The following is a 9,296-nucleotide window of genomic DNA, read 5'->3' as shown; positions in this document are numbered from 1 at the left end:
GGAAAGGGAAGCTCGGCCAAGTCTCCTCGGACGGTTAATCGCGCAAAGTGTTTTCTTTTAATAGTTTCGCTTCGTTTCAAATGACTAACTGTAACTACTAAATCCGGTAAACTCTTGCTGTCCCTTACAACCTCATGCATGTTTTGGATTTTTCACACACATTTTTATTAAGCTATGCCACACAATATTAATGCATTTGATAGTTTTTCTGAAAAAGGTATAATTTGTCTAAAGTTAAGATCGAAAACTGTAGAAATGCGTACAATTTGTCTCGTATTGACCGTGGAATGATCCATAGGTATATGTAAGTACATATGTACTTGAGAGAACAATTGGCATTCTCAAAGGGCGCTGGAGGATATTAGGATATGACATTAGGAATCATCCTGCGAAAATGGCCAGATTTGAAAATGTTTCTGCTGCATTGCATAACATTTGCATTAAATTCAAGATACATTATGAATCGTCAAATCATCACTCCGAAGACCCTATTCTAGAAATTGAGACAGGTGAAACAGACCAACTTACCAATATAGGAAAAACGATAAGAGATCAAATAAAACGTTCACTTTTAAGAGTCTCATAAGCAATGATATGTTCCTAAATAGTTTCACAATTAAGTCTGGCAGTATTTAAATCAGACTTGTTAAATAATGATTAAAAATTTTAATGATTATTAATTATAATGAGTTTTCATCAACCAATTGTTTAACGATTAAGTGTCAGTAGATATGCCCTATTAATGATTATTAATTAATTATTTTCATTTAAATTTTGTAATTAATTAATTAATTATTTTTAATTGCATAATTAATGCAAACAATGTTGATTATTTTTAATTATATTTTCGTTTGTCTTATGGAATGATAAACATAATTATTTGATTATTTTAATGAATTTTGATTATTTTTAATTAAATAATTAATATATTTATTTGATTAATGTCAATTAATTTTGATTATATAAATTACATAATTAATACAATTAAATGATTATTTTTAATTAATTTTTATTATTTCTGTGTTTTTCCAGCATCATAATATAAAATATATATATATATATTGTAACGAATTTACTTGCAAATCCTCTTATTTGCAATTTTCTGCTAAGTTCGAATCACTAAACTGTTGAATAAATAACTCCAATTTGTAATAATGCAAAATGGCCTTTATTAAAAGTACTTCAGAATAACACTCAAACTGTGCAACGAATAGCTTGCTTAATAACCAAACTGATTGATAGCTCAAATGAAACTCTACTATTCAAAATAATACTGCTCTTGCTCGCTAGATAGCGTCTTAGTCGAAACTGCTTGACAACTCAAATCCAACTGAATTCCAGCGTCTCTACAATTGTCGCCTTTTATACTCTTTGATTTCAACCTTGGCATCTTCTAGGCGCTTCCAGAATCTACTAGTCCAGCAGCTCTCAAACTTCTCAGCTGTAACTACAATTGCACAATTTTATACATCTTCTATGCGCTTCCAGAATCTACTAGTCCAGCAGCTCTCAAACTTCTCAGCTGTAACTACAATTGCACAATTTTATAGTTTTTCTCATTGCATACTTATAGGAGTATCTCAGATATATGCATGTGTTTGTGCATTGACTCTCCGCTGCTCGTATACGTACATGGTACATAAGTGTAGACGCAATTTTTGTTTCGTTTATGTAGATACATAATGATTGATCTATGGATGTGAATTCACGTCACTGCTTAGCATCGGCTTAGAGATGGCAGGACTCCTTAGTTTTGCTAATATTCGTAACAATACATACAGATATATACTTAGGTCTGTGGTGTAATAAGCCAAAATTTACGCTCTCCAATTTGGTTTTTAAAAGTTTTCACAAAAAGCAGCGACAATTGACAATATCAGTAAGAATAAATATGTATCTTATATTTCTTGAGTTAGCACAAGCATGTACATACAATAGTACAATTGGTTTCTGCCACTTATTTCTTACTTCAAACATTTTCTCTTTCATGTTAATAATTCAAAATAATCATATAATTGGAAATAATTAGATAATCAAAAATAATTAAGTAATTGAAATTAGTCAAATAATTAAATTTAATTATTAATTGTTTGATTAATTTTTTTTTTTGATTAATTTTAATTGTTTAATATTTTTAATTACTTAAATGTTCTTAATCATATGATTGTCTTTAATTTAAAACAATGGGTACATTTTTTAATTATTTTTGATTATGTGTTTAATGGCCAATAATCATGATTATTTTTAATTATATTTTTAATTAAGTAATTATTAATTGCTAGGTGCTGTGCAAAAAATTAATTAATTATTAAAATTAAAAAGGGAAACGAAATTAATGATTATTAATGTTAATGGAAATTTAACAGGTCTGATTTAAATAAATTAAATTATTAATTAAATTCAATATTCTTTCATTTTTATTTTAAATATGTATATAGTATATGTACCAAGTAAATAGCACACTACTTTAAGTCGTTCTTCGGGTAATCTTCGTACTTCATAAAACATAATAAAATTCATTTTCTAACTTAAAACTAAAAAAAAAAGAGAATTCACAGTCGGTTTCTTATATCTAAATATGCACATTCCAAAAAAATTTATGAGGTATTCTCGCTTTAATTTGCAGGGTCTCCTATTCAAGCCTCTTTATTTGCAAGTCAATCTGACTTGCCTCTTTTTGCCTGCGATACTTTTCTTCCTTAATTTGTAGGATGCGCTGCTGCACCAACAGGAACCGTTCCTGAACGTCCAGTAATCTGTACAGCTTTTCATCTAAACCCCTTTGAAAATCGGACACAGTTTTTAAATTTTGCTGCAATAAGGCCATTTTCTGTTTGCTTGAACTTTTTTTGAGGGGCGTCTTTGAGAGAGGCGTTCTTTTAACTATGGCGGCGGGTTGAGCAGTTGATGAACCTGGCAAACAACTTTGTGATTCGTCATCGCTGCTTGCACTATAGCTCTCGCTGTTATTTGACGAAGTCAGCGTTGCTCGAGCTCTGCCATATGCAATTATGTTTTCATCTTCTACTACACAAACCTCAAGGCCAGCCGCCTCAATGATAGCCTCCTCGGTGGAAGTTATTGTTTTTTCCTGATGGGTTCCCCCACCAGTCATTTTCTTTGATTGCTTGTTGAAGGAAAGCTTCTTTTTTGCTTGATACTTATGATCAGCAAAAGCCTGCAATGAAATGAGAAGAAGTCCATTACTTTGATGCTTCAAAAGATACAATAACGGCTGTATATACCTTCCTCCACATCTTTGCATCCTTAACTGGTGGCCCTTCAGCATTTAATCTGGTTGAAAGTCCTCCCAAAGTCTATTGGAGGCAATTCTGCCGTTTCCAGAGTTTGGAAGATTATTCTTCGCTAGCCCTGGGTGTCTCGCCATGAAATCCGCCATTATATCCTTTTGGATTGGATTTTTTTTTTTTTAATTCGACCTTTGTTAATAATAAGAGTTTAAAATTTGTTATTATATTTTATTTATTCATTTATTTTAACAATTTACTTACATTTTTCATGAAATTTGTATGTATACGAATGCCGATTTGTGATCGAATGAAATTGGAACGTAACGTGTACGTTCAGTCCCTCGTCACGTATGTTGCGATCCAAAATTACGATCGAAGTCGTACGTTCACGTATGTTATAATCCGAATATCATGTTTTTACGTGACGAGTTATACGATCACGGATGTTACGATTCGAGCCCTGATTTGCATTTGGAAAAATTTTATTAATTGAACTTTGTGCATCTATTGTACGAATGAATCGATGGTCAGTAAAATCGAGTGTGATCGAAAGGAAATTGAAAAACTGTTTTGAAATATAAGTGCAAAAGTACATCTATTTTTGTGAATAAATAAACTTGAGCTTTTACTTATACGATTTTCAACTCATTTCATTGCAATCGTTAAGGCGCCACAATTCAGCAGATTATGCAAAATTATGTTCCTAAAAACCCAAAAAATATTTTATTACCCGACTACATTAATAATAATCGGTACGTTTTGACAATGGACGTTAAGATAATGTCACTAGATGCCTATTATATCAAAGCTTAGTTCCAATGATTACTCACAATCGCTAATAAGAAGTAATTGCAAAGAGGAATCAATTCTTAATTCCAGTCATTCGCTTACCTGCACAACGAGTTACTCTGCTGCTCTGCAGGTCTTCCAGTAGGCATGAGAATTTGTATAGCCGTTTTAGCAGGGGAAGCAAATGCACTTCTAACATTGGCATGTCATAAAAGGTGCCGTCGTGCCACACACTACAGACTTCAGGGTATATTATTTTTCAAAATAACACACACAGCAAACCCTGAAGCATACTTTTTCTCCACATACCCAAAATTTTAAGCTGAATGCTTTAAGAAATACTCACCGAAAAGGCTTGATAGTGGGCATAGTAATAGTGCCATAAGAAAGTGCTTACCGAGTGGGTATCTTGCTACTTTTCACACGTATACACGTATCGTCAACATCGAGAGCAGTTGAGTAGTAATTTAAATTGACGCCACCAACAAATACCATTTTTTTTATACTAAGCCAATATTGAGTCCTCTCTCTTTGAAAAATCAAACTAAGGATTAGTCGAAAGGCCAGCTTCGAAAATTTAGAGTTTTATTAAGGTTGCAATTTTTAGAATATCCTGCATTTTGTTCATCGGAATTAGCTTTGCGCAACGAAAATTATGAATAAAAAGCAGTAAATTCAGAAAATATTATAATTTAGCAAACTGCAAAGATTTCTCCACTACTACGATTTGTCCAAGAAAACGGTCTATGTCACGGAAAAAGCATAATGCTCGACAAGCTCTGAAATGCACAGTGGGCATTTGGTTGTTCAATTGGTTTTTTACAAGGTCGGTTATTGAAAAACTTGAACATTTTTTTTCTTCGAAAACATTATTTTTTTTTTTTTCATTCAAGTAATTTTTTATACCTTTCATGAACATGAAATGGTATATTAACTTTGGTCCGATGTTTGTAACGTTGAGAAATATAGAAGATAGACTCACCATTAAGTATACCGAATTGATCAGGGCGACGAACTGAGTTGATATAGCCATGTCCGTCTGTCCGTCCGTACGTCCGTCTGTTTGTTTTAACGCAAACTAGTCCCTCAAATTTTGAGATATCTCAATGAAATTTGACACAAGGATGTATTTTTGTATTATATTAGACATTTGTCGGATCCGGTAGGAGCGGACCACTATAACATATATCTCCCATACAACCGATCGTTCAGATAAGACGATTTTGGTCATTCCTGCCGCAATTTAGAAAGTATAAACGTGAAACTCGGTGATATATATTCTAATATATTATAGAAGATATCCTGAAAAAACCACTTTGATCGGAGCTATATATAGTATATATCCCATACAACCGATCGTTCAGCTAGAAAGATTTTTGGCAATTTCTCCCTTAATTTTCAATATAAAAACGTTAAACTTGGTGATATTTATTCTAATATATCATAGAAGATTTCATGAAAAAACCATTTCGATCGAAGCTATATATAATTTATATGCCATACAACCGATCGTTCAGATAGAAAGATTTTTAGCCATTTCTCCCTTAATTTCCAATATAAAAACGTTAAACTTGGTGATATTTATTCTAATATATCGCAGACGATTTACTCAAAAAATCACTTTGATCGAAGCTATATGTATATAGTATATACCTATCCCATACAACCGATCGTTCAGATAGAAAGATTTTTGGCCATTTCTCCCTTAGTTTCCAATATAAAAGCGTGAAACTTTGTGATATATATTCTAATATATAATGGAAGATTTCCTGTAAAAATCATTTCGATCAGAGCTAGATATAATATATATCCCATACAACCGATCGTTCAGATAAGGGATTTCTTTGCCATTTTTTATTTTATATTTATCTTAAAAATCGTTTAGGTATGTACATCTATACACTATATATTTCTTATCTTATACAGCGCATTATTTGGAGATTACGAACGGGATACGATTATTGTTCAGCCCCATTCATGAAAGGTATGAAGTCTTCGGCACAGCCGAAGACAGTCCCGTTCTTACTGGTTTTTTATTAATTAAGTACCAAAACCCACCGAAAAATAGCCATATATTAAAGTCCTGCATTGGATATCTCGTTCGATAGGCACAGTGTAGAAAACCATTCAGGGGTACCCCTGTTTCATAATTTGAAATAGGTCAATACCAAAACTAAAGCTTATTTGTGTAGAGGCACTACGTGACAACAATAGATTGAATAAACTTGTATACTACCGATAAAACAAATAGCTTCCTTGTTCGCTGAGATTCATAAAATCAAAATTAATCCAAGCGCCCTTATCGTAGCCCTTCACTGCATCTCCTTATTATGCTGAACCCCAAATAGCAGCAACAGAAATTTACGATCACCATCGCGAAACTCATCAAAAATTAATGAAATAAATTTTCGGTGTACATTAAGAATGCAACAAAATTCATTTATATTCCACATACGCAGTTAAAATCAGTCGAGCAAAAGGAAAGCAAACCCAAACTCAGAACGAAAACTCAGAACGCATCACTGCATTGCTCTGTTATTAATAAGATTTATTTGCAACATTAAGCAAACTTTTACTGCCGATTTCACTATCAATGCCATTGATGCGGTGCGTACTTTGTTGTTGTTGTTGTTTTTGCTGCACATGCGAATGTAGAATGTGGCCTCTAAAAAGTGACAATGGCAAGTGTTGTTCTGTTGGTTAATTGCAACAACAAACAGTTGTATCCCATTGCTGCTCTTGTGACTGTTACCCCGAATGTGGTTGATTGCATCGTTAAAAATTATATTAACTGCGCATGCTTCTGAGACTGCATGTCTTAGGGAGTCAATGGCAGTGTTAACATTTCTTGATATGAATAACAGGAGCTTAAAGTTTGGTGAATCGACGTTCAAGGGCTGACCAGTTAAGACTCGGCAGCATCCGTTTCAAGACATACAAATCACTGTTGCCAGGACTTTCAAAACTTACACATTCGATTGCTTCAGCATTTTGTATGAACGTTCTCTCTTTCACATTTCAAGAAATCTATTCTTCTCGTTGTTTTTGTTTAGTATAACTTCAATTCCAGCCCCCAGCAGATACCGCAAGCGGCAAGATTCATTCGCAGCAAGTGATGTGCATCAATTCTCAACCAAATTATGTATAATCCAAATTCATGATTCGAAACTGCGATCAACTTTTTTGTACATATGTTGCAAAGAGGTTAGGTTAGGTTAGGTTGAACTGGCCGGTCCATGAGGACCTCACATAGACTGAAAGAGTCCGTAGTATTACCAAAAGCTTATTTTAACGACCAAACTGAAAACCCCCATCTAAAACCAGCACCTATGTTATAAAATAACTCCGTCCTCTTGGAAAATACTAGAAGCATCCTAGGACTGAAGCCACTTGCTGCTTTTAGATCTGAAAGCTGTATCACTCCTAATAGCTGCAGTTTAACCTGGTAAGCGCAGAACGTGCTCTATATGTTGCAAAGAGTTGTTATTTATGTTTTTGCCGGCGAGTAAAGTTTCATGAAGGGAAGTAATTGAAAGGATTGGAAATATGTATAACTGCTTATTTTAAAGCAAACTTTTTCAATGTAATTTGTTGACTTAATCAATGAATGTCCATCAAAGTAGGATACGATAGACGATGCACAGTGGTGCCTCTGCCGTTAAAGCATGGCAAAAATCAAAAAAATCATGAAAGCGTTCGCTAAATCTAATACTATGTTCAAACAGAAAAATAAATTGAGGAAATTTCGATTTGAATTGAGTGCTGTTCATACAACTCGATTCAGCTTACACAATAGTAATTTGATAGCTGGTTGGCTCATCTCTACAGCAAGAGCATACCTTTGTTCAGGCTGTCAAAATGTGCGTGTTGGTATTAGGCGAATGAAATGGAATGAAAACATAAAACTTTGAAATTTTTGTGTGTTGTAAGAAAATGTGTTCAATGTTTTTGTTTCATTTTGAGTTTGCCATCTTCTTTTGACCATCCCTACTCCAGTGAAATGAAAGACATAAAATCAGCTGATGATATGAGCCAACCATATAGTTCAGCCATGCGTAAGTGACGTTTAAATATACTCAATAAACACACTTTACAATGTTGCATTTGTAGTTTGAAACAATTTATTACGCAATTTTTTTTAAATTGGCAATTTATTATTACAATTTGTTATATGACAAATTGCGTAATAAATTGCCCAAATAGTATAAATTGCCAATTTGGTGTGTGTTTGAACCTAGTATAATACATTTTTCTAATAGAGAATTTTCCAGGGATCAAGAATATACAACTTTTTTTTCACAGAAAATTATAGTTTACCAGGTAGACAAATTTTCAACATTGGGAAAAATTTGATATGTTTCTTTTTTTCGTTGTATTTAAAATGTTTTTGTGAGTATATAAGGCGGCCGGTTGTCGTTTTCTTGTATAGCATTTAAAGGTAATTTAATTTAGGATTGAAACAAAAAAAATTGTTTTTTTTTTTTGGTAAAAGTTGGCGGATATATCTGTTTTTCGAAATGCCTATTTTTAGGCCCTTTTTAGAACTTTGATGGAAAAAAAAAGTTAAAATATGTGCTCCGTCAAATTAACAGTAGTTATTTGTATAATATTCAGTTACCTAAATTCATAAAGTCTACCTGCGTCCAGATGCAACTTCACTTTTTACATCAAATAAAGTTAAACAACCTTGGGCATAAATACGCGCCAGAGCAGGTGTATATAATTCAGTACGGCCGTAATGTCGTTTTTGTTATTGGAACTTGTTAAAAAATAAAAATAAAAAAATAAATGTAAGGCGCGATAACCTCCGAAGAGATCTAAGGCCGAGCTTCTCTTCCAATTTGCGTCGTGCTCCTCTTGATTTTCCCTACAAATTGGCCGGACGGGACCTATATGTTTTATGCCGACTCCGAACGGCATCTGCAAGGCAGATGAGTTTTCACTGAGAGCTTTTTATGGCAGAAATACACCCGGAGCGCTTGCCAAACACTGCCGAGGGGCGACCCCGCTTAGAAAAATTGTCTTCTAATTTAAAAACCTTATTTCTAAAATTTTGATGTTGCTTTGCCCGGGGTGCGAACCCAGGGCATACGGTGTGGTAGGCGGAGCACGCTACCATCACACCACGATGGCCCCCACTTGTTAACAACATACATTTTTTTAGTTACGAATTGTATACCTGAAATTCATTTTAATAATTTGAGTAGGTATATAAAGCTATCCATCATAGAATGCACATTATTATTCGTCTTTTGG

Source organism: Eurosta solidaginis, chromosome 2 (genome assembly GCF_040869045.1).
Source record: "Eurosta solidaginis isolate ZX-2024a chromosome 2, ASM4086904v1, whole genome shotgun sequence".
Lineage (NCBI taxonomy): Eukaryota > Metazoa > Arthropoda > Insecta > Diptera > Tephritidae > Eurosta > Eurosta solidaginis.
The sequence above is the reverse complement of the archived record's forward strand: the minus strand, read 5'-3'. Positions refer to the sequence as shown.